We start from the raw sequence: 25,897 nt of genomic DNA, 5'->3' as shown, positions 1-25,897 counted from the left end.
ACAAAGGGGCTATAGGCTCCATGCAAGTCCGAAATCAAGCAGGGCAGTCAATTCTTTTTTTTTTGAGACAGAGTTTCGCTTTTGTTACCCAGGCTGGAGTGCAATGGCGTGATCTCGGCTCACCCCAACCTCCGCCTCCTGGGTTCAAGCAATTCACCTGCCTCAGCCTCCCGAGTAGCTGGGATTACAGGCGTGCGCCACCATGCCCAGCTAATTTTTCGTATTTTTAGTAGAGACGGGGTTTCACCATGTTGACCAGGATGGTCTTGATCCCTTGACCTCGTGATCCACCCGCCTCAGCCTCCCAAAGTGCTGGGATTACAGGCGTGAGCCACCGTGCCTGGCCAGGGCAGTCAATTCTTAAAGCTCCAAAATGATCTCCTTTGACTCCATGTCTCACATCCAGGTCACGCTGATGCAAGAGGTGGGTTTCTATGGTCTCTGGCAGCTCAGCCCCTGTGCCTTTGCAGACTCCCTCCTTGATGTTTTCATGGCTGGTGTTGAGTGTCTGTGGCTTTTCCAAGTGTGTGATGCAAGCTGTCAGTGGATCTATGATTCTGGGCTCTGGAGGATGGTGGCCCTCTTCTCACAGCTTCACTAGGCAGTGTCCCAGTAGGGACTCTGTGTGAGGGCTCCAATCCCACATTTCCCTTCCATACTGCCCTAGCAGAGGTTCTCCACGAGAGCCCTGCTCATGCAGCAGACCTCTGCCTGGGCATCCAAGTGTTTCCATACATTCTCTGAAATCTAGACAGAGGTTCCCAAACCTCAATTTTTGACATCTGTGAACTCACAGACTCAACACCACATGAAAGCTGCCAAAGCTTGAGGCTTGCACCCTCTGAAGCCATGGTCCAAGCTCTGTGTTGGCCACTTTCAGACACAGCTAGAATGGCTGAACCTCAGGATACCAAGTCCCTAGGCTGAACACAGCATGGGGACTCTGGACCCAGCCCATGAAACCACTTTTTCCTCCTAAGCCTCTGGGTCTGTGACAGGAGGGCCTGCCATGAAGACCTCTGACATTCCCTGGAGACATTTTCCCCATTTTCTTGGGTATTAACATTTGGCTTGTCATTACTTATGCTAATTTCTGCAGCTGGATTTCTCCTCAGAAAAAGGATTTTTCTTTTCTATTGCATTGTCAGGCTGCACGTTTTCTAAACTTTTGTGCTCTGCTTCCCTTAGAGAACTGAATGCCTTTAACAGCACCCAAGTCACCTTTTGAATGCTTTGCTGCTTAGAAATTTCTTCTGCTAGATACCCTAAATCATCTCTCTCAAGTTCAAAGTTCCACAAATCTCTAGGGCAGGGGGCAAAATGCCGCCAGGGTCTCTGCTAAAACATAACAAGAGTCACCTTTACTCCAGTTCCCAACAAGTTGCTCATCTCCAGCTGAAACCAGCTCAGCCTGGACCTTATTGTTCATATCGCTATTGGCATTTTTGTCAAAGCCATTCGACAAGTGTCTAGGAGTTCCAAACTTTCCCACATTTTCTTTTTTTACTTTATTTTTAGTTTTTTGAGATGAAGTTTTGCTCTTGTTGCCCAGGCTGGAGTGCAGTGGCACGATCTCAGCTCACTGCAACCTCTGCCTACCAGGTTCAAGTAATTCTCCTGCCTCAGCCTCCTGAGTAGCTGAGATTACAGGTGCCCACCACCAAATCTGGCTGTTTTTTTCTATTTTCAGTAGAGGCAGAGTTTCACCATGTTGACCAGGCTGGTCTCGAACTCCTGATCTCAGATGATCCACCTGCCTCAGCCTCCCAAAGTGCTGGTATTATAGGCATGAGCCACCACACCTGGCCCCCTATATTTTCTTGTCTTCTTCTGAGCCCTCTAAGCTGTTCCAACCTTTGCCTGTTACCCGGTTCCAAAGTTACATCCACATTTTCAGGTATCTTTTCAGCAATGCCCCATTCTACTGGTACCAATTTACTGTATTAGTTCGTTTTCATGCTGCTTATAAAGATATACCCAAGACTGGCCAATTTACAAAAGAAAGAGGTTTATGGGAGAACCCTCAGTTCCACATGACTGGGGAAGCCTCACAATTGTGGTAGAAGGCAAGGAGGAGCAAGTCACATCTTATGTGGATGGTGGCAGGCAAAGAGAGGGCTTGTGCAGAGAAAGTCCCATTTTTAAAACCATCAGCTCTTAGGAGACTCATTCACTATCACAAGAACAGTGCAGGAAAGACATGCTCCCAAAATTCAATCACCTCCTGCTGGGTTCCTCCTATGGGAATTGTGGGAGTTACAGTTCAAGATGAGATTTGGGTGGGGACACAGCCAAACCATATCACCACTTCTCCAGGCCCTCCACACTCTGGGTTCCCAGAATCTATAACTATCATGAAATAGTTTTAAGAAGATCAGATCAATAAAGACAAAGCTACCCACTGATGCCCAACCCAGCTCTCCTACCCAAGGACATGATACTTTTCTTTTTTTTTTTCTTGAGACGGAGTTTCGCTGTTGTTACCCAGACTGGAGTGCAATTGCACAATCTCGGCTCACTGGAGTGCAATTGCAACCTCCGCCTCCTGGGTTCAAGCAATTCTCCTGCCTCAGCCTCCCGAGTAGCTGGGACTACAGGCACGCACCACCATGCCCAGCTAATTTTTGTATTTTTAGTAGAGACGGGGTTTCACCTTGTTGACCAGGATGGTCTCAATCTCTTGACCTCGTGATCCACCCGCCTCGGCCTCCCAAAGTGCTGGGATTACAGGCATGAGCCACCTCGCCCAGCCAGGATACTTTCTTCTTTATGGGGACCCATATGCCTTGACTCATATGCTGCCAAACATCCTTACCTTCCATTGCTGTGGTGCTACCCAGCCATGCTGTGGCCCATGGTGTTAAGTCCTTCCCCTGCCAAGACCCTGTCTCTAGACCCGGGCCTCCGTGTCCTGATACAGACAGAAGTCACTGAATTGTCTGGATTTTGAGATCTGGATAAAGGTAGACCCTAAGTAATAAACATCAGGAGAAAATAGCAAGAGCAAAAGAGTTATTTTTGTTAAGAGAGATGAAAAAATGAGGCAAATCAGAATTCCTGCTAAATAAAGGACAATTCCTTCCCACAGATTTTTTTTTTACAATTTCATATAATTTTTATTTACATGTTAACAACTTGCTGGGAACATTCTTTGTGTGGCAGTGTAGTCTTTTTTTATTTGAAACTATTTAAATTCCAAGACAGGCTCACCAATTCTTTTTCCATTGCAAATAAATGTGTTAGCTGAAAATAGCTAATTTAATGATTATCTGTGATACAGACATGATGATGTGAGCCAAGAGAGCCTTCCCACCTCTGTCTCCCCTGTGGAGGAGGAGGCCTTTTTGTGGGCTTTTGTGTGACGGTTCCACTGAATTCATTACAACAGAAATGGACATTTGATATTCATAACGATCCAACATCTGAGCCATCTTCTTTTGAGACACACCATGTTTATTCCTCTTTTCTAATTCTTCAGGATCAATTTTCCACCAAGTTTCAGGTTCATGAAACTCTACTCTGTATCCTTTTCCTATGGCCATTTCCACATATGGCTTCATTTCCCAAGCTTGTATATTAGTGTTTCCTGTTATAACTGAAGATCTTCCCTGATCGATAGCTTGTTTTGCTCTGTTCTGGTTCCAGTCATGGGCATCACCAAGTTGATTAACATTATACCTGTACCCATCTTGATGGTGAAAATAGTCATCAGTGCTGAACACAATGCCATCACGATTCTGACCAAGCAGAATCTGAGGCAATGTTGTTTTCCCAGAACCAGGCAGACCTCTTAAAAGAATAAGTAACTTTTGCAATTTATTTAACTTTGCCTCTTCAAACTGCTGGTTCACAAACCTGTCCGTTGCATTATGCTTGTCCATACAAGGATCTTTCCAGCATCTTTCTCTGACTTCACAGAAACCATTACTCACATACTCATCTTGAATACTGCAGCCATTTCCAGAGGGATGAACACTACTCCTGTTCTCACTACAGTCAGTATACTCATTGTTCTGATCAAAAGTCATACAATTCCAGTTAACATGACAATTATTTGCATAATATCCATTTTGCATCTGAGAGTCATCTTGGGATTGGAAAATATTTGATTGCGGATTTGGTGGAGCACTGAATCTTTGAAAATTTAAATGATAGTTCAAACTGGGAAGAGGAGGACCATGGGGCACTGATTGCCATTCAGGCCTGAAAGTAAATGAAGTGTCACAAAACGTAGGTATCACTTGTCCATTACAGGGATATTTGCCTGGCTCATTCCCCAAGTTCTGTTGATAATCACAATGTGATGGAAGAGCATTATTACTAAAATCTTTCTTTACTTCAGGTTTTAAGAGACCATTATTATGACCCTGATAAAATAGAATAAATTGTTCCTGAGAAGGTTCAGATTCTTTACAACTGTTCTCAAAATCACCTTTTTCCTTTTCAAGCTCTTCAATTTCTTTGTAAAACTGGAAGAATTCATTGTCAATCTCTGATTTTTTAGAGTTAAATTTCTGTTTCTCTGTTTGTCCTCCTCTGCCATTTTTACCATTTAGTGTCTGCCTCATTCCTCCTTTCATTACGTTTCTTTTTCTCAGGGGGTTTATAAATGGGTCCTAAAAATGCTTTACTTGTGCTATATATCTCATCGTCTGTAGATACTAATGGAGGACGTGATTCCTGTAAAACTTGTGAATCAATGGATGCAATAACATCTGGTCTGTTACCAGGCATCTCATCATGCAAAGGTCTATGCAAATCTGTAGTTTTGGTTTTATCCTCCTGCAAATAACTATGTCCTCTGACATCAATGATGGTCACAGGGATCCAATCATTTCCAGTTTTCTCTTGTATCCTTTCTACTCTGTATCCTTTTCCTATGGCCCCTTCCACATATGGCTTCATTTCCCAAGCTTGTATATTAGTGTTATCTATTATAACTGGAGAGCTTCCCTGATCAGCATCACTATGATTGTGAAAAACATATGCCTCTGCAGTTGACTTCAATTTTTTACAGAGTGGTTCACTTGTAACTTCTTCACTAGGTCCCAAGAACATTTCTAAGGGAGGCAACCACAGGTTGATTTTAATATGAGCCCTTTCTCCTGAAGAGGTAAGAAGTGAGATCTTCCTGATAAGGTAGGCCTCTTCTCATGGCACCGACAATGGGCTGTTTATGAGGAGCAAGAACCCATGTTTGTTACTATGTTCTATAGCAATTCACATTTCCTTGTTCACCTCCCAGCAAGACTAACACAGTCTTTTTAGAAGTAAACATATTCAAGATAAGCAAGAAAATCCTTGCCACCCAAGTCAAGTACAAATCGGTAACCAGCAGCTGTACCTCAGGTTGTGACTCACTGAGTGCCACTTGTCCTGGAGGCTGGATGATGGAGGACATCTGATCTGGTCATAGGTCCTGCAGCAGGGATAGATGCCACAGCAGGTTAGGAGCTACAGCAGATCACTGTTTCCAGACCAGGGGGAGGAGCATTTCATTGTGAAATAGACTCTAGAGTGGTTTTATTTGGTTTTCAGTATTTTAGCCTCATTAGTCACATTTGTCCTACAGCTTGTGTTGAGTACTGCTCTAGGACTGGCCAAGGAATGGCAAAATGTATCACTCCAGACACTACTGGTTCAGCATTGCCTTCATGTCTTAAATTGCCATCCACACTTTGTTTCTGCACTATTATGTGGTGTATTTTAACTTAATTTTTTTCCAGCAACATGTTACTTACTTAAGAAAAAAAAAAAGTTTTTTTTTTTTGGTGAAATTGAATTTTTATTCCAAATGACTGTAATATCTAGAAAGACAGTAGCTAACACTCAAAACAATTTGCTTAGGTGTAAATTAAAAGCAGTTAATTTGCAGGAGAGCAAACAGTGGGGCGATAGCCATGGTACACTGATAACGTTATATCCAGAAAGCATAAAATATTCAATGACCTGATATGCAATCTGGATGCAGCATTGGCAGCAAACATTAAAAAAAGAAAGATAGAAAGAATAAAGGAAAAGAAAAGAAGAAGAAAAAAAAAAGTCCCACAAAGTCCCAAACCTCAGAAGTTAACATTTACTTAAGAACACAGTGATGAAGACTTTTGGTAGCAAAATTTGCACAGTTCTTAAAACGGGAGTCTTCAAAAGTACTTCTTCAAATCCAAAAGCTAAGAAAACCGAAGAGGGAACAGTTACACGGGCTTAGTGGAGCTGCCACCTGTCATGAAGATGACCATCAGTCCTACTTCCCAGACACAGTGAGAACCGGTGAGCCTGATGAACCTGAAGGAAAAGGCCAGCTGGTGGACGCTGATGCCACGGACTGTATGAGAACACACTGGGTCAACTCATCATTGACACAAAGAGACACAACTATTGTTCTTCCTGGCTGATGCCGAGGCTGCCTTTCTGCACCTCAAGCTCCTCGGCACTGACTATTGATGGGTCAATGGCCGCGTATTTGGTTCCATGGAATTGCAGCAAATGTATCTGTACATAAAGTTTCACCTCCGCACTTCTGCCAGGTATGGGAAATTGCCTCCTGTTTTAAGGTGAGCTCTTCGGGCCTTAGGATACAGCTTGTACATTTCTTCTTTAGCTTCAGTTGAAAGTGCACTCTGATCAAACATGTCCATAATGGTTACAGGGATGTCCCGAATTTTAGGAGGTTCCACATAAGAATTTTGACAATTTGAGGTAAGTCTTGAAGCCAGTTCACTCTGAGCTAGGCACTCTGAGCTGAATCTGGGGCCGAGAGAGAGCAACTTCCACCCACTTCGTCACCTCCACTCCCTACTCTGCATGGTGCAAAGATGCAGGTGCTACCCCAGAGGCTGGCTGCCCATGGGGCTGAGAATTGTTAGAAAGACTTCAGTCCTCCCCAGAAGAGGCCCCGCAGGCTAAGGAACTTGCTAAGCGTCCCCCCAGAAAGATGGCCTGGCGGTCATGAAGAGACTCGGGTACCTGAATCCCTGAGAGGTCTCTGCCACCCACTAGCCAGGGAAGGAATAGGAACCAGGCCGTCCACCTGTCGGATCTACCGTGGCCCCGCCCTGGGGGTGCCAGATGTTCACAGATGCCGAAGGTGACGTGCAGGTGTGCAATGCCCAGCCCTTAACCTCACGGAGCTTGCTGGCTTGAGGGGGACAGTTGGTTGCAGTCACTTATCCAGCAGGCATGCAGGTGCAGTCTAAAAGACCCACCTGCACCCCGTGCATGGGCACTTGCTGGTGCGTCAGCCATGAGAGTGGTGGGATTGCTCGTACCTCACTCACTGCTTTCCTTAAAATCCGGGTGTCCTCAGCTTGGGCCAAGTACTGAGCCTCAAACAGGGTGACGTCTTCCTCCAGCTGCTGGGCTCGAGCGGTGAGCTGGTCCACATACAGGTCCTGGGAAACAAGATGAGACACAGCACCATTAGGAGGTGTCCATGGCTGAGGGCCAGTTCTCCACCAACCCTTGATACAAGTCAACGCCCCCTAGGCCAGCCACCACCCCCTCTGGCCGGGAGCCTTCACAGGGGTGGCACAGCTGGGCCCCTTTTGAAGCTCAATGATCTGGAGATTATTAAGCGTGTATTGAGTTTGCAGAAAGAAAAAAAAAAAGATGCCACGGGGCCATCTTGGCCCAGCATCCCCACCCCATTTCCAGAGCTCTTTCTTCCCCATCTTGGCCTTTGTCTGTAAAATTCAGGGGAAGCCAGGCTGGCCTCAGGAGCTCTAAAGCCCTTCCTTGGGGGTTGTCTTTCTGGGACTCACCCTGCTCTTTGGGGCCTGGGACCATGAGGAGCTACCTGCCCAGCTGCTGAGGGGTTCCCCCAGAGATCCAGACTGTCGTGTGATTTCTGTTGGCATGTGTTGTGTATTTGTTGGCTACTTGTGTCTTGAAATGTAGAATTATTTCACGCAGAATTGTCACTATTGGTGAGGAAGAGAAATGGGCTAGTGGAAGCCCGGTCTTGAGTTCTTGTCTTGTCACCATTTAAAATTGACATTTAATTTTCAAATCACTGTTGGTGCCTAATCACTTAAGTTATTAATTTATTCTGTTTGTAACATATTTATCCTGTGGGTGGGTGGGGCAGGAGTGTGTTCAAGTGGGTCATGTTTTTGCTGTGGTGGCACATGGTACAGGCCTGGAGCTTGCAGGTCCCTTTCGACTGTGGTGTTGGAGCAGGACAATAAAGTCCACTAGAAATGCAAAACAGCAAAACAAAACAAAACTTTTTTTTTTTTTTTTTAGGAATTAACAGTCTTTATTGGGCTCAGACCAGGAGTCCATGGGTCTTGAGGACCTCTGTGTATTTGTCAATTTTCTTCTCCACGTTCGTCTCGGCTTGTTTCCGTAGCCTCATGAGCTGTTTCTTCCTCCTGTAGTGGATCTTGGCTTTCTCCTTCCTCTTCTCCTCCAGGGTGGCTGTCACTGCCTGGTACTTCCAGCCAACCTCGTGAGCCAGGCGTCCCAGATAGGCAAACTTCCTTGTAGGCTTCAGACGTACGACCTTAAGGGCCGCAGGAACCACCATCCGCTTTTTCTTGTAGGACGGTGGGAGGCCGTCAAACACCTCGAGGCTGTCCAAGGCGGCCTGGCCTCGCTTGGTCTTGTGGGCAGCATGCCTCGCACGGTCCGCCAGAAGATGCGGCTGGGGGCCTGGAAGTGGTAGGGGCCTCGGGAAGGGTTGGTGTTCATCCGCTTGCGGAGGAAAGCCAGGTACTTCAATTTGTTTCTGTAGAAATTGCCAGAAATGTTGATGCCCTCGCAGCGAACAACCACCACCTTCCGGCCCAGCAGTGCCTGCTTAGCCACGATGGCTGCCAGGCGGCCCAGGAGATGGCCTCGACCATCGAGCTCCTGGAACATGGTTCGGGTGCCTTTTGTTTACTCCTAAGAAGTTTCTTTGTGTATTTTCTAAATATAATATCTCGGGGAAAAGGCTGGGCCAAATATTTGCAAGCACATGTTAGCTGAAGAGTGTAACGTGTAGTCCAGCTCTGCAGCTTCCTTGAACTTCAGGAAAAGATTGGGCCAGTGACAAGAGTTTCAAGACAATGTCAAAGTTGACAATTATTTTTCTATAGTCCATACAAATTAAATAATCTAGAGTGAGTAAATACTTGAAAAATTAATTACGACATTTTTACTCATTAACTTTTCACTCTGGCAAGTCGCCTTGTAGAATGTATCTCATTTCCTAACTTGCTTTCGTTTTGAACCGCCCTTGTAATCTCCTGAAATCTCTAGCTCTGTATGCCGTGGCTGCTGCTGTGTTTTTTTCAGTAGATGCCTTATTTATTTGCATGGCCTTCGCTCTGTTCGCCTGCTAGTTTTAAACCAGCTTGCTGTGTGCGACGTCGGTTGTTCTTCAGAAAAGCAATAGCCTCACCTATTTGAAACAAGCCCTGAGAGGAAACGCAGAAAAATCTGAGTGTAAACAACCACTCCAGAATGTCTCTAGCTCCTTAATAAAGAAATGAATGTCAAAAAAAAAAAAGATGTCAGAAAACAGGTCATGTCTATAGGGGACACACAGACATATAAACTTAGTCATTTCCCCTTAGTTTATAGTGATAAACATTTTGTATTCAAATGCCAAATTAGTACTTTCAAAGTCAGTTTACTTTTTGTTAAGTGTTTCAGAGCTGCAGTATCTGTAGTCTTTGAAGTTCTGATTGCTTTGTTTTTTCCCAAATGGATGTTTTTACTTTCTACCATTCTTAAATGGTAGGAGTTTGAGGCTGCAGTAAACTCTGCACCCCAGCCTGGGTGACAGAGCAAGACTCTGTCTCTTAAAAAAAAAAAAAAAAGTCCCCTCCCTGCCCTCTCCTCCTCTCTCCCCTCAAAAAAAAAAAAAAAAAAAAAAAAAAAGGTGGAAATAAGACATTCCTACTATTTTTAAGGTTAAAAGAGACAATATACTGGTGTAGGAACAGAGCTTGTTAGACTCGAAGTATAATCCACCTAAGCATCGGTAAGCTCTTGGGTCTAAAAGCTCACCTGAGTTTGGTCACAAACCCTGTGAATGGGGAAAAGACCTATGCTCCATAATGCCAGTTCTTACAGCACAGCGTTACAAAAAGCTTCAGTGAACATTGAACTTCTCATTTGTCAAGAGGGAAAAGAAGACAATAATAGCAAAATCACGTGTACCCAGAGATCTGCTTATCGTTGGAAGAAAACCAAGCAAAAAGTGGTATCTTCAGGAAGCAGTGAAGCCTGGTGGCACGGCGGACTTTGCCTGCAAAATAATTGGTCAGGTTATGTACTTTCGTTTGTTTCAAGAATTTCAACCCAGTGGTAGTAGAGAAAGAAATTAAACTGTGAAACATGTCAGAGTGAGGGCTGAATATTTGCATTTGGAAGAGAATCCTGACTGCTGCTTTCCTCACAAAGCCACAACCCACAGATGGGGCCTGGCAGCAGAATGACAGGGTTTAGGAGCTGTGAACATAGGCAGTTGGTGACCATGTGATTTCAGCAGAAATACCAAGCAGCGAGGTGCTCACAACTTCATAAAGTCCAGAAAGTTCCCAAAGATAGGAGATGGGGGACAGAGACTGGTCTTACATTTGTGTGATCAAGAATGTCATTGTTCATCTTTTAAAACATCAGGTGACGGCTGGGCACAGTGGCTCACACCTGTAATCCCAGCACTCTGGGAGGCCGAGACGGGCAGATCACCTGAGGTCGGGAGTTCAAGACCAGCCTGACTAACATGGTGAAACCCCATCTTTAAAAAAAAAAATCAGGTGATGTTTTAACCATAGCTGGATAATTTTTCTATTTTTAGTAGAGATAGGGTTTCACCATATTGGCTAGGATGGTCTTGAACTCCTGACCTCAAGTGATCTGCCTGCCTCAGGCTCCCAATATGCTGGGATTTCAGGCATGAGGCACCGTACCCAGCCTGCTAAAGAAATTTAATATTGCTAGTGATACAGCAGTTAAGAAGAAATTACTTAGGCATGTAGTGAGGGTATGGGAGTCCTCAGTAAGGTTTTCCTTTAATAAAAAGCAGCCCCCAAATCATTTTTTTTCTAGCAAAAAGCAGCCTGTAAAATTGAGCCGCAGACGTAGATGAGCAAGTTTACACAGGCAAATGCTGGCAGTTATGCCAAAGGAATATACTACCTGGGACTAGGCATGTTGAAAATGGTGGCTCCATCTTTTCTTTTTGCCAGCCATGTGTACAGTAAAGAGCAGAGAAGATGGTGCTGGCCAAGTGGAAAGCTCATTTACATAATAACATTAGAGTGGAGAGACTAGCCTTCCCCTTACGCTATGTAAATGTCACACCCGGTCAAACCAATCTGTGGGCCCTATGTAAATCAGACACTGCCTCCCCAAGCCTGCCTGTAAAATCTGCTGTGCTGCTGGGCGGGGTGGCTCATGCCTGTAATCCCAGCACTTTGGGAGACTGAGGCAGGCAGACCATCTGAGGTCAGGAATCTGAGACCAGACTGACAAACATGGTGAAAACCCATCTCTACTAAAAATACAAAAATTAGTCAGGCATGATGGTGGGCACCTGTAATGCCAGCTACTTGGGAGGCTGAGGCAGGACAATTGCTTGAACCTGGGAGGCGGAGGCTACAGTGAGCCGAGATCATGCTATTGTATTCCAGCCTGGGAGACTCTGTCTCCAAAAAAAAATATTTAGGGGAACAAAATACAAAATGTAATTTTATGTCCCCTGTTGATACTTGGATGTTTCCCTATAGATGTGTAGGAAATTTTTCTTTCTTTCATCCATTCTGGTCTCACTAGGCTTTCTAAGCCAACTACAGTCATAAATTACCTAATTCAAATGCTATTTATCTCTTTAAATTCTAAAATTATTGCTTAGGCTTTAACAACCGCCCCCCGCTGCCAAAAAACTACCCACAGAAAATATGGAGAAATAGGTTTGGTTCAGTTTTTCAGCTTTATAATAATAGGTTTTGATGTTGCAGTCAATACATGAACTATGGAAAAAGGAAAGAAAATGAAGAAAAATGTGATTTAGCCAGTGGCTTAGCTTTGCATGTGATAGAAGAGGAACTAAACTAGTAAACAGGTTGAATTTAAAATGCACTCTCTCTCTCTCTCTCTCTCTCTCAGTCCTGGTCCTGCATGGAAAATCAAAGCGCGGTGGAGTTGAATACCAAGAGTGAGTAAGGCAGCACTTGCGCTGCGTGGGAATCTGTGCAGCATGGAGTACTTCTGCCACCACAGAAACAGATGTTACAACAGAGCCAGAGAAGAAAACATCAAAAAATATATAAGATTTTTATTTGTTTGAGACAGGGTCTCACTTTGTCACCCAGGCTGGAGTGCCGTGGTTTGATCAGAACTCACAGCAGCCTTGACATCCTGGACTCAAGTGCCCCTCCCACCTCAGCCTCCTGAGTAGCTGGGACCACAAGCATGTGCTACCACTCTTGCTAATTAAAAAAAGAAAGTTGTAGAGACAGAAATGGTTTGGCTCTGTGTCCCCATCCAAATCTCATCTTGAATTGCAATAAGCCCCAAGTGTCAAGGGTGGGACCAGGTGGAGATAATTGAATTATGGGGACGGTTTTCCCCATACTGTTCTTATGATAGTTGAGTTCTCACAAGATCTGATGGTTTTATAAGGGGCTTCCCCATTCAGTCGGCTCTCATTCTCTCTCCTGCCACCCAGTGAAGAGGTGCCTTCTGCCAGGGTTGTAAGTTTCCTGAGGCCTCCCCAGCCATGTGGAACTATGAATCAATTAAACTGCTTTCCTTTACAAATTACCCGTCTTGGGTATTTCTTCATAGCAGCATGAGAACGGTCTCATACACAGTCTCACTATGTTGCCCAGGCTGGTTTCAAGCTCCTGGATTGAAGCAATTCTCATGACTTGGCCTTCCCAAAGTGCTGGGATTGTAGGTGTGAGCCACTTTGCCCAACCAAAACAAGATTTGAGGGAGAATTAAATCAGGATTTAGGATGACAGTGAGATTACTCGGAAGTCATGTGAAAGGTGTTTTTCACTGGAAGATGCTGAAACAACACCTTCCCCAAGAGAAGACCTAAGAATTCCAGAGCGAAAACCAGCTGCTGTAGTGAAAATGACCTATGAAAACCTTAACATTCTGTAGAAGATGGAGAAAATTAGAAAGATGAACAGGGAAATAGAATTGCTGGAAATTCTAAGAGTTACTTGTTATAATGAGAAGTGCTCTGCTCCCAAGACTGAAGAGAGATTGTGTCCCTATAGAGAGTACCAGGTTGCCAGAATGCAGGAATTAGGGCAGAAATGGAAAAGGGAAAATAAAGTGGAAAGGAGAAATGGAAAAGGGAAAATAAAGTGGAAAGTGGAAAGGCTACTTGTAGCCTCTAAGTATGGCCCATTTATATTATTGGACTAGAGTTCCTTCAATTATCACCTACAGGGAAACGTACGGGTCTCATAGTAGGAGGACCAATTGCTTCAGAAATACTTGTGGTCCTTATTAAGATTCAGAAGCCTGGATCCTACCACAGATCTGAGTCAGAATCTCTGGAGGAATCAGCTAGTATTACAAATTGCAATTACACTTAAGGTTCTGAGAACCTTGTTGAAGTCACCAGAAAGACTTAGCTGGTATGACAGAATTTCTGCCACCATAATTGATAATCTGAGTTGGGCCCCTGGCCATCACTTCTGCAACTCTCCTAGAGATGCTTTATTAGGAACAGGTGGTTCGCCTCTCTGATCCAAAGAGATGCATAGAGCCTTATGGCATCTGCGGCAGATAGATGTGCCAAAGACGGCTGAGAGATGCAGGGAGCCTTATGGCATCCATGGCCAAAGATAGCTGCAACAATGTCTTCTGTCCCATGTACTCTTCAAGAACAGCCTTGAACCTGAGTGGGCCTTTGCAACTGCCTCAACCAGGAGAGTTCAGTGGAGCTGATGCTAAGTGACTTCTGAAGCTAGATCATAAAAACATCATTCATTTCAATATTGTTCTCTTCATGTGCTTGCTCCGAAAACCTGGCCTGATACAGGAAGTGCAGGTATCCTGTACAGAGGCTCATATGGAGAGGAACCAGGGTCCCCTGGCTCAAGCCCTGGCTGAGCCCCCAGCCAACAGTCAGCACCAAGTAGCCATGTGAGTGAATCATCTTGAAAGGAGATAGGCCCATATTTGAGCTGCCCCAGTTCACACTGCATGAGCAGAGACAAGGTGACATGCTTGAATTGTAGACTCTTGAGCAGAATAAATGATTGTTATTGTTTAAGCCACTAAGCAGCAATAGGTAACCATGGGAGGTGGGATGTATGAATAATCATTCCGAACCCTGAAGGCGAGATGAATTATCCTCTGCTGTTCTTTGCTTTGTAAATTTGTGAGTCTTCTTTATGTCTTTCTTCCCCCACTCCCAATTATTCTAGCAATTAACCTCTAGTGTGAAGTAGCATTTAAGGAGAATTTTGATTTGAGGGAAGGAAGTAGCCTGGTGTATGAGAGCCATAGGCATTTGGAACGCACAGAATAAAGCATATCAAGAGTGAAAAGCAATGAGGCTAAAATTATAACTGTTTTTAGCTAGATCAAAGTTGTCTTTTTTTCCCCTGAGATGCAGTCTCACTCTGTTGCCCAGACTAGAGTGCAGTGTCACAATCATAGCTCACTGCAGCCTTGACCTCCTGGGCTCAAGTGTGATTCTGCCACTTTAGCCTCTCCAGTAGCTGGGACCACAGGTGCATGCCACCTTGCCTGGCTAATTTTTTATTTTTATTTCTTGTAGAGCCAGGATCTTGCTATGTTGTCCAGGGTGGTCTTGAATTCCTGGGCTCATGTTATTCTTGTGCCTCAGCCTCTCAAAGTACTGGGATTACTGACATGGGCTGTCATGCCTGACCAAAATTTACTTTAAAGTGTAGGTATTCAACACCTTTGGGGATGTAGTTCCTAGGACTAGAAAGCTAAGGTGGAGCTAAATTACTCTGTGTAAGAAAGGAAGTGGAGCCAGGCACAGTGGCTCATGCTTATAATCCACGCTACTCAGGATGCTGAGGCAGAAAGATTCTTGGAGGCCAGGAGTTTGAGACCAGCCTGGGCAACATAGCAAGACATTCTCTCTCTCTCTTTTAAAGAAAGAATCAAAGAAAGGCAAGTGGAGACACTGCAATTGGCTTGCTGCAGGAGATAGACTTTTAGGAGGATAGAAATACCTACTGGGAAATTTAATTAGGCTTACAATATAGACCTTCTCCTTTATGCAATCTATAGTAAAATCTCCTTGGCTTAGTGCCATGGTATAAACCTTTGTGTCCCCCACAAATCCCTATGTTGAAATCCTCACTTCTAAGGTGAGTTATTTGGAAGTAGAGCTTTTGGGAGGTCATTAGGTCATGAGGAGAGCCCTCTGAATGGGATTAGGACTCTTATCGAGGATATCTCAGAGAGCCAGCTCACTCCTTCCACCATGCAAGGACACAGCAAGAAGGCACTATCTGTGAACCAGAACTCAGGCACTCACCAGACACTGGATCTGCTGATGCCTTGCACTTGTACTTCCCAGCCTCCAGAGCTGTAATCAATTTCTGATGCTGATAAGCTACCCAGTTTATAGAATTTTATTATAGCAGCCTGAATGGCCTAAGACACTCAATAAATGATTCCTGGAGTGAATTTACTCAGTGGGGATTAAGGAAGTGCCAAATGCAGTTATGGGCTCTCGAAGAAAGAAAACCACACTTGTGTGCAGTGAGGAGGCTGCCAACAGCATGTGGGGCCACACAAAGTAACACCTGGCTTCCCAGTGGAGAGAAAATACAAAATATTAAAAGCCTTTGGCTTGACAACATTTAAACTCTTTTTATTATGGACATTTCAAACATACATAAAGGTAGAAAAGTGGAATAATCTTCATATAAGCACCATCCGACTTGCCAAAATTTTGCCAATCTCACGTTCATTCTTTTTTTTTTTTTTTTTTGAGATGGAGTTTCGCTCTTGTTACCCAGGCTGGAGTGCAATGGCGCAATCTCGGCTCACCGCAACCTCCACCTCCTGGGTTCAGGCAATTCTCTTGCCTCAGCCTCCCAAGTAGCTGGGATTACAGGCACACGCCACCATGCCCAGCTAATTTTTTTGTCTTTTTAGTAGAGACGGGGTTTCACCATGTTGACCAGGATGGGTTCAATCTCTAGACCTCGTGATCCACCCACCTCGGCCTCCCAAAGTGCTGGGCTTACAGGCTTGAGCCACCGTGTCCGGCCACGTTCATTCTTAAAAGAAGCATATATGAAACAGTACTTAAAGACAGGAATAATTAAGGAAGTTAACTTTTCAAGTGACAGTCATTTTGGAGAATGGCACCGGAATTGTATTTATTTCAAAAGAAACCTGAGTCCAGACAAGGATCTTGAACCTGCTGTTTAATTTCAGAAGCTTCTCAGTTTCCCTGGGTGAATAAATCTTAGCTGTTTGGGGGCTAAAGAAGGCATTCTTTTTTTTTTTTTTTTTAATGTATCGTTGAAAATTTTTGATAGAAGGAAAGAAAAGGAGGACATTCTTTATTATGTTTTTTTTTATTGCAAGTGAAAGAAACTGATTCTGGCTAACATAATCTCAAAACAGGATTTGTTGGATGTAAGAAACCTGAGTGTGAAACACCACGCTGGCATGCAGCAGGACCTAGGTTGGATCTAGACATTTGTAAGGGGTTAGGCACCCCTAAGTGGTGAGATTGTCTTATTTTTCTTTCTACCTTTCTTTCTTTCTTTCTTTTTTTTTTTTTTTTTCTGTTGAGATGGGGTCTTGCTCTGTCACCAGGCTGGAGTGCAGTGGCATGATCTTGGCTCACTGCAACCTCTGCCTCCCAGGTTGAAGCAATTCTCTTGCCTCAGTCTCCTGAGTAACTGGGACTACAGGTGTGTGCCACCATGCCCAGTTAATTTTTGTGTTTTTAGCAGAGAGGAGGTTTTACCATGTTGGCCAGAATGGTCTCGATCTCTCTCTCTCTCTTTTTTTTTATTGCATTTTAGGTTTTGGGGTACGTGTGCAGAACATGCAAGATAGTTGTATAGGTACACAGGTGGCAGTGTGATTTGCTGTCTTCCTCCCCTTCACCCACATCTGGCATTTCTCCCCATGCTATCCCTCCCCAGCTCCCCCAGACTGCTGTCCCCCCCATTCCCCCCCATTAGGCCCCAGTGTGTAGTGCTCCCCTCCCTATGTCCATGTGTTCTCATTGTTCATCACCCACCTATGAGTGAGAATGTGCGGTATTTCATTTTCTGTTCTTGTGTCGGTTTGCTGAGAATGATGTTCTTCAGATTCATCCATGTCCCTACAAAGGACATGAATTCATTTTTTTTGATGGCTGCATAATATTCCATGGTGTATATGTGCCTCATTTTTCTAGTCCAGTCTATCATAGATGGGCATTTGGGTTGGTTCCAGGTCTTTGCTATTGTAAACAGTGCTGCAATGAACATTCGTGTGCATGTGTCCTTATAGTAGAACGATTTATAGTCCTTTGGGTATATACCCAGTAATGGGATTGCTGGGTCAAATGGAATTTCTATTTCTAGGTCCTTGAGGAAACGCCACACTGTCTTCCACAATGGTTGAACTAATTTACACTCCCACCAGCAGTGTAAAAGTGTTCCTATTTCTCCACATCCTCTCCAGCATCTATTGTCTCCAGATTTTTTAATGATCGCCATTCTAACTGGAGTAAGATGGTATCTCAATGCGATTTTGATTTGCATTAATGACCAGTGATGATGAGCATTTTTTCATATGTTTGTTGGCCTCATGTATGTCTTCTTTTGTAAAGTGTCTGTTCATATCCTTTGCCCATTTTTGGATGGGCTTGTTTGTTTTTTTCCTGTAAATCTGTTTGAGTTCTTTGTAAATTCTGGATATCAGCCCTTTGTCAAATGGATAAACTGCAAAAATTTTTTCCCATTCTGTTGGTTGCCGATTCACTCTAGTGACTGTTTCTTTTGCTGTGCAGAAGCTGTGGAGTTTGATTAGGTCCCATTTGTCTATTTTGGCTTTTGTTGCCAATGCTTTTGGTGTTTTGGTCATGAAGTCCTTGCCTACTCCTATGTCCTGAATGCTTTTGCCTAGATTTTCTTCTAGGGTTTTTATGGTGCCAGGTCTTATGTTTAAGTCTTTAATCCATCTGGAGTTAATTTTAGTGTAAGGTGTCAGGAAGGGGTCCAGTTTCTGCTTTCTGCACATGGCTAGCCAGTTTTCCCAACACCATTTATTAAACAGGGAATCCTTTCCCCATTGCTTGTTTTCGTCAGGTTTATCAAAGATTGTATGGTTGTAGAGATGTTGTGTTGCCTCCGATGCCTCTGTTCTGTTCCATTGGTCTATATCTCTGTTTTGGTACCAGTACCATGCTGTTTTGATTACTGTAGCCTTGTAGTATAGTTTGAAGTCCAGTAGTGTGACACCTCCCACTGTGTTCTTTTTACTTAGAATTGACTTGGCTATGTGGGCTCTCTTTTGGTTCCATATGAAGTTCAAGGTGGTTTTTTCCAGTTCTGTGAAGAAAGTCAATGGTAGCTTGATGGGGATAGCATTGAGTCTGTAAATTACTTTGGGCAGTATGGCCATTTTCACGATATTGATTCTTCCTAACCATGAACATGGAATGTTTTTCCATCTGTTTGTGTCCTCTCTGATTTCGTTGAGCAGTGGTTTGTAGTTCTCCTTGAAGAGGTCCCTTACGTTCCTTGTTAGTTGTATTCCTAGGTATTTTATTCTCTTTGTAGCAATTGTGAATGGCAGTTCGTTCTTGATTTGGCTCTCTTTAAGTCTGTTATTGGTGAAGAGGATTGCTTGTGATTTTTGCACATTGATTTTATATCCTGAGACTTTGCTGAAGTTGCTTATCAGTTTCAGGAGATTTTGGGCTGAGACAATGGGGTCGTCTAGATATACTATCATGTGGTCTGCAAATAGAGACAATTTGGCTTTCTCCTTCCCTATTTGAATACCATTTATTTCTTTTTCTTGCCTGATTGTTCTGGCTAGGACTTCCAGTACTATATTGAATAGAAGTGGTGAGAGAGGACATCCTTGTCTAGTGCCAGATTTCAAAGGGAATGCTTCCAGTTTTTGCCCATTGAGTAGGACATTGGCTGTTGGTTTGTCGTAAATAGCTTTTATTATTTTGAGATACGTTCCATCAATACTGAGTTTATTGAGGGTTTTTAGCATAAAGGGCTGTTGAATTTTGTCAAAGGCCTTCTCTGCGTCAATTGAGATAATCATGTGATTTTTGTTTTTGGTTCTGTTTATGTGGTGAATTACATTTATAGACTTGTGTATATTGAACCAGCCTTGCATCCCCAGGATGAATCCTACTTGATCATGGTGGATAAGCTTTTTGATGTGCTGTTGCAATTGGCTTGCCAGTATTTTATTGAAGATTTTGGCGTCTATGTTTATCATGGACATTGGCCTGAAGTTTTCTTTTCTTGTTGAGTCTCTGCCGGGTTTTGGTATCAGGATGATGTTGGTTTCATAAAATGATTTGGGAAGGATTCCCTCTTTTTGGATTATTTGGAATAGTTTCAGAAGGAATGGTACTAGTTCCTCTTTGTGTGTCTGGTAGAATTCGGCTGTGAACCCATCTGGACTTGGGCTTTTTTTGTGTGGTAGGCTCTTAATTGCTGCCTCAACTTCAGACCTTGTTATTGGTCTATTCATAGTTTTGGCTTCCTCTTGGTTTAGGCTTGGGAGGACGCAAGTGTCCAGGAATTTATCCATTTCTTCCAGGTTTACTAGTTTATGTGCATAAAGTTGTTTGTAATATTCTCTGATGATGGTTTGAATTTCTGTGGAATCTGTGGGGATATCTTCTTTATTGTTTTTTATTGCATCTATTTGGTTGTTCTCTCTTTTCTTTTTTTAATCAATCTGGCTAGTGGTCTATTTTGTTGATCTTTTAGAAAAACCAGCTCTTGGATTTATTGATTTTATGAAGGGTTTTTCGTGTCTCTATCTCCTTCAGTTCTGCTCTGATCTTAGTTATTTCTTGTCTTCTGCTAGGTTTTGAGTTTTTTTGATCTTGCTCCTCCAGCTCTTTCAATTTTGATGTTAGGGTGTCAATTTTGGATCTCTCCACTCTTCTCATGTGGGCACTTGTTGCTATATATTTTCCTCTAGAGACTGCTTTAAATGTGTCCCAGAGATTCTGGTATGTTGTATCTTCGTTCTTGTTGGTTTCGAAGAACTTCTTTATTTCTGCCTTCATTTCATTGTTTATCCAGTCAACATTCAAGAGCCAGTTGTTCAGTTTCCATGAAGCTGTGTGGTTCTGAGTTAGTTTCTGAATTCTGAGTTCTAACTTGATTGCACTATGGTCTGAGAGACTGTTTGTTATTATTTCAGTTGTTTTGCATTTGCTGAGGAGTGCTTTACTTCCAATTGTGTGGTCAATTTTAGAGTAGGTGTGATGTGGTGCTGAGAAGAATGTATATTCTGTGGATTTGGGGTGGAGAGTTCTGTAAATGTCTATCAGGTTTGCTTGTTCCAGGTCTGAGTTCAAGTCCTGGATATCCTTGTTAGTTTTCTGTCTGGTTGATCTGTCTAATATTGACAGTGGAGTGTTAAAGTCTCCCACTATTATTGTGTGAGAGTCTAAGTCTCTTTGTAAGTCATTAAGAACTTGCCTTATATATCTAGGTGCTCCTGTTTTGGGTCCGTATATATTTAGGATCGTTAGCTCTTCTTCTTTTTTTTTTTTTTTAATTTTTTATTGGATTTTAGGTTTTGAGGTACATGAGCAGAGCATGCAAGACAGTTGCGTAGATACACATATGGTAGTGTGCTTTGCTTTTCTTCTCCCCTTCACCCACATTTGGCATTTCTCCCCAGGCTATCTCTCCCCACCTCCCCCTCCCACTGGCCCTTCCCTTTTCCCCCCAATAGACCCCTGTGTTTAGTACTCCCCTTTCTCTGTCCATGTGTTCTCATTTTTCATCACCCGCCTATGAGTGAGAATATGCGGTGTTTTATTTCCTGTTCTTGTGTCAGTTTGCTGAGGATGACGTTCTTCAGATTCATCCATGTCCCTACAAACAACACAAACTCATCATTTCTGATTGCTGCATAATATTCCATGGTGTATATGTGCCACATTTTTCCAACCCAGTCTATTATCAATGGGCATTTTGGTTGATTCCAGGTCTTTGCTATTGTAAACAGTGCTGCAATGAACATTCGTGTACATGTGTCCTTGTAGTAGAACGATTTATAGTCTTTTGGATATATACCCAGTAATGGGATTGCTGGGTCAAATGGAATTTCTATTTCTAAGGCCTTGAGGAATCGCCACACTGTCTTCCACAATGGTTGAACTAATTTACACTCCCACCAACAGTGTAAAAGTGTTCCTTTTTCTCCACATCCTCTCCAACATCTGTTGTCTCCAGATTTTTTAATGATCGCCATTCTAACTGGCGTGAGATGGTATCTCAATGTGGTTTTGATTTGCATCTCTCTGATGACCAGTGACGATGAGCATTTTTTCATATGATTGTTGGCCTCATATATGTCTTCTTTCATAAAGTATCTGTTCATATCCTTTGCCCACTTTTGAATGGGCTTGTTTGTTTTTTTCCTGTAAATCCGTTTGAGTTCTTTGTAAATTCTGGATATCAGCCCTTTGTCAGATGGGTAGACTGCGAAAATTTTTTCCCATTCTGTTGGTTGCCGATCCACTCTAGTGACTGTTTCTTTTGCCGTGCAGAAGCAGCTCTTCTTGTTGTATTGATCCTTTTACCATTATGTAATGTCCTTCTTTGTCTCTTTTGATCTTTGTTGCTTTAAAGTCCATTTTATTGGAGATGAGAATTGCAACTCCTCCTTCTTTTTGCTCTCGATTTGCTTGGTAAATCTTCCTTCTCCCTTTATTTTGAGCCTTTGTGTATCCTTGCATGTGAGATGGGTTTCCTGGATAGAGCACGCCGATGGGTTTTGGCTTTTTATGAAATTTGCCAGTCTGTGTCTTATGATTGGTGCATTTAGCCCATTTACATTTAGGGTTAATATTGTTATGTGTGAATTTGATACTCCCATTTTGATGCTAGCTGGCTGTTTTGCCCGTTAGTTGATGCAGATTCTTCCTTTTGTTGATGCTCTTTAGCATTTGGTATGTTTTTGGAATGGCTGGTACTGGGTGTTCCTTTCTATGTGTAGTGCCTCTTTCAGGAGCTCTTGTAAAGCAGGCCTGGTGGTGACAAAATCTCTAAGTACTTGCTTGTTCGCAAAGGATTATATTTTTCCTTCACTTATGAAGCTCAGTTTGGCTGGATATGAAATTCTGGGTTGAAAGTTATTTTCTTTAAGGATGTTGAATATTGGCCCCCACTCTCTTCTGGCTTGTAGTGTTTCTGCCGAGAGATCTGCTGTGAGTCTGATGGGCTTCCCTTCTTGGGTGACCCGACCTTTCTCTCTGGCTGCCCTTAGCATTTTCTCCTTCATTTCAACCCTGGTGAATCTGACGATTATGTGCCTTGGGGTTGCTCTTCTTGAGGAATATCTTTGTGGTGTTCTCTGTATTTCCTGGACTTGAATATTGGCTTGCCTTGCTAGGTTGGGGAAATTTTCCTGGATAATATCCTGAAGAGTATTTTCCAGCTTGGATTCATTCTCTTCATCACATTCAGGTACACCTATCAAACGTAGATTAGGTCTCTTCACATAGTCCCACATTTCTTGGATACTTTGTTCATTCTTTTTTGTGCTTTTTTCTCTTATCTTGGCTTCTCATTTTATTTCATTGAGTCGATCTTCGACTTCTGATATCCTTTCTTCTGCTTGGTCAATTTGGCTGTTGAAACTTGTGCATGCTTTGCGAAGTTCTCATGTTGTGTTTTTCAGCTCCTTCAATTCACTCATATTCCTCTCTAGGTTGTCCATTCTTGTTATCATTTCCTCAAATCTTTTTTCAAGGTTCTTAGTTTCTTTGCATTGAGTTAGAACATGTTCTTTTAGCTCACGGAAGTTTCTCATTATCCACCTTCTGAAGTCTGATTCTGTCATTTCATCACACTCATTCTCCATCCAGCTTTGTTCCCTTGCTGGTGAGGAGTTGTGGTCCCTTGTAGGAGGCGAGGTGTTCTGGTTTCGGGTGCTTTCCTCCTTTCTGCACTGGTTTCTTCCCATCTTTATGGGTTAATCCACCTGTCATCTGAGTAGTTGCTGATTTTTCTGATTGGGTCTCTGAGTGGACGTCCAGATTGTTGATGATGAAGTATTTCTGTTTCTTAGTTTTCCTTCTAACAGTCTGGCCCCTCTGCTGTAGGACTACTGAGGTCCACTCCAGGCCCTGCTTGCCTGGGGTACACCTGTAGCAGCTGCGGAACCATGAGGGTTGCTACCCGTTTCTTCTTCTGCTATCTTTGTCCCTGAATGATGCCCACCAAATGTCAGTCTGATCAGTCCTTTGTGAGGTGACTGTTTGTATATGCGGGGGTCAGGGAGCTGCTTGAGGAGACTGTCTGTACTTTATACTTGAGGAGACAGTCCATACTTTATAGGAGCTCAAGTGCTGAGCTGTGAGCTCCATTGTTCATTCAGGGCTGATAGGCAGGTAAGTTTAAGTCTGCTGCAGCGGAACTCATAAAGCACCTTTTTTTTCCTCAGGTGCTCTGTCCCGGGGAGTTAAGGCTTTATTTATGAGTATCCATTGCACTGTCCTGCCCAGCAAGGAGGCAGTCTAATCACTGCCTGCCTGTAGTGGTTATGCTGAACTGCTGTGGGCTCCTCCCTGTTGCCGTGGGCTCCGCCCTACTACCATGGGCTTTGCCCTGCTGTCAAGGGCTCCGCCCTGCTGCTGTGGGCTCTGCCCTGCTGCTGTGTGTAATTCCCTGTAGTCCTGTTTATATGGGTGTGGTTAGATCTGCCATGGTAACGATGGCCCGCCTCTGTAGTGGTGGGCTCTCTCTGTTATGGCGGGTTGCCTCAGCAACAGCAGGCTGCGTCAGCAATGGCAGTGTATCTCCGTAGGGGTCGAGTACCTTGATAATGGTGGACGCCCCTCCCCCTCCGAGCTGCACCATCCTGGGTTCAGCTGTGCTTGCTGTGAAACTCTCAACCCTGAGCATTTCCAATTGCTGTTTTCTTTGTTTTTGTGGGGGTGGGACCCACGGAGCCTGATCACCTGGCTCCCTGCCTCAGAGCCCTGGTTTTTTTTTTTTTAAGTTGAACGGTTGACTCTCTCCCAGGTGTTCCAGTCGCCTGCTGAAAGGGCGCTGGGATCTGTGTGATTTCCTGTGCAGTAACCCACTGCACTGGCTGGAACCACGTTGCTGCCCGGGAATCTCCTAGCCTGGCTTTCTGTTTAAGTCCTGTTTAATCAGATGAATGTGCTAATCTGCCTTCCGAAATCTCCAATTGCCGGTTCAACAGGGCAACCAAACCAGTGAATTTTGTAAGGAGTGCTGCTGTGCTGTGGCCCCGGCCCAAAGAGCCATGCCGGACCAAATAGCCACGCTGGTGGCCCATGAGGCTCCTACACCTGTGGATCTCCTGGTCTGTGGATAATAAAGATCCATCTGGAAATGTGGTGTGCACTCACCATCTGTGGTTTCACTGGGAGCTGCAATCCTGAGTTGTTCCTACAGTGCCATCTTCTCTCTCTCCCACAGTGAACTCAGCTGCTGCTTCTTTTTAATGCCATATCCACACCGTATTTCTCATGCTCCGTAGGTATCCACATGGCTAACAGGGGCTCTGGGGTCCTCAGGCTTTGTAATCCCTGCACCCCTTCTCCAGCTCACAACAATGCACAGTCCCCGAGCCCAGGTGCAGCGCTGGAGCCCGGCTGCTTCACGCTGGCTGAGGGCGCTGGGCAGGATCTGTGCTGGAGGCTCCTGAGCCCAGCGTTGACACTGTGCCACTCACAGCTCTCCAGCGGCGGCTGCTCACAGTCCTCCAACGTGCTTCCAGGGACCCCGCGGAGCAGTAATTGTTCTGATTCTGGTCTCGATCTCTTGACCTTGTGATCCACTCACCTTGGCCTCCCAAAGTGCTGGGATTACAGGTGTGAGCCACTGCGCCCAGACAACTTATTTTTCATAAAAAGTTTTTTTTTTTAATTGCTGGAGTGTTTCTGTTTCTCATGTGACAAAGCAAGCAGGTAGAACAAAGGTGGACACATAAATAATGTTAAAAATCTTCTAATGTGACCCTCAGAAAATGGAGGAATGAATATTCAGACAGAAGACAATGTAATCTCCATAATTCCCTCATAATTAATCCAAAATCCTTTACCTCATACTCATTTGTTTAGTCTTTAACTCATTATTTAACTTTTATTTCTTTTATTTTTTAAACTTTCACTTAACCCACATTTATCGAATACACATAATATGTCTCAAGGAAGAACTAAATATTCTCATTCAATATAGATCTAATCACTTTTCTGTTCTAGTATGTCTGTCTTTTTTTTAAGCTAAGGTAGTTTTTAGGGGGAAAAAATCTCATTATTATTTGCTGTGAAACCTAGGGAAATCTACAGAAACATGCCCTAATTCTAAGTCTGTTTCATAATATATGCATATATAGAGAGAATATAGAGAAAAACCATTATTCTTTCAAAATAGGAGGAAATGAACTACAGGGTAATACCAAGCTGAAGTTAATAAGGGACATAAATGCCGTGGGTGCATCAGCTTCTCGGGAATGGTTGCCCGAAATAAGAACACTGCATTCATCATTCTGTCTGGGTAAAGGAGACTGGTGCTTCGTTTATTTGGAGGCCGTTAAAAAAGAAGTCTTATGGTGAGCACTGTTGGCAGAATCCCTGATGTAATGAATGAGTGAATGAATTGTGATACATGACTGAAGAAACAACTACTCTGGAAGGCAAGATAAAGAAATGGGAAAAAATGGCTGGGCATGGGATGGAGCCTGCTTGATCGTG

General features: G+C 43.6%; 2 pseudogenes; both read right to left on the bottom strand.

Moving 5' to 3' along the window:
• Positions 1–3,097: 3,097 nt before the first annotated feature.
• Positions 3,098–5,115, bottom strand: LOC100399760 (NEDD4-binding protein 2-like 2 pseudogene; annotated as a pseudogene).
• A 3,123-nt stretch (positions 5,116–8,238) lies between these two features.
• Positions 8,239–8,873, bottom strand: LOC100399033 (large ribosomal subunit protein uL13 pseudogene; annotated as a pseudogene).
• Positions 8,874–25,897: the final 17,024 nt, after the last annotated feature.

This window comes from Callithrix jacchus, chromosome 3 (genome assembly GCF_049354715.1).
Source record: "Callithrix jacchus isolate 240 chromosome 3, calJac240_pri, whole genome shotgun sequence".
Classification (NCBI taxonomy): Eukaryota; Metazoa; Chordata; class Mammalia; order Primates; family Cebidae; genus Callithrix; species Callithrix jacchus.
This window is presented reverse-complemented; position numbering and strand designations above follow the sequence as displayed.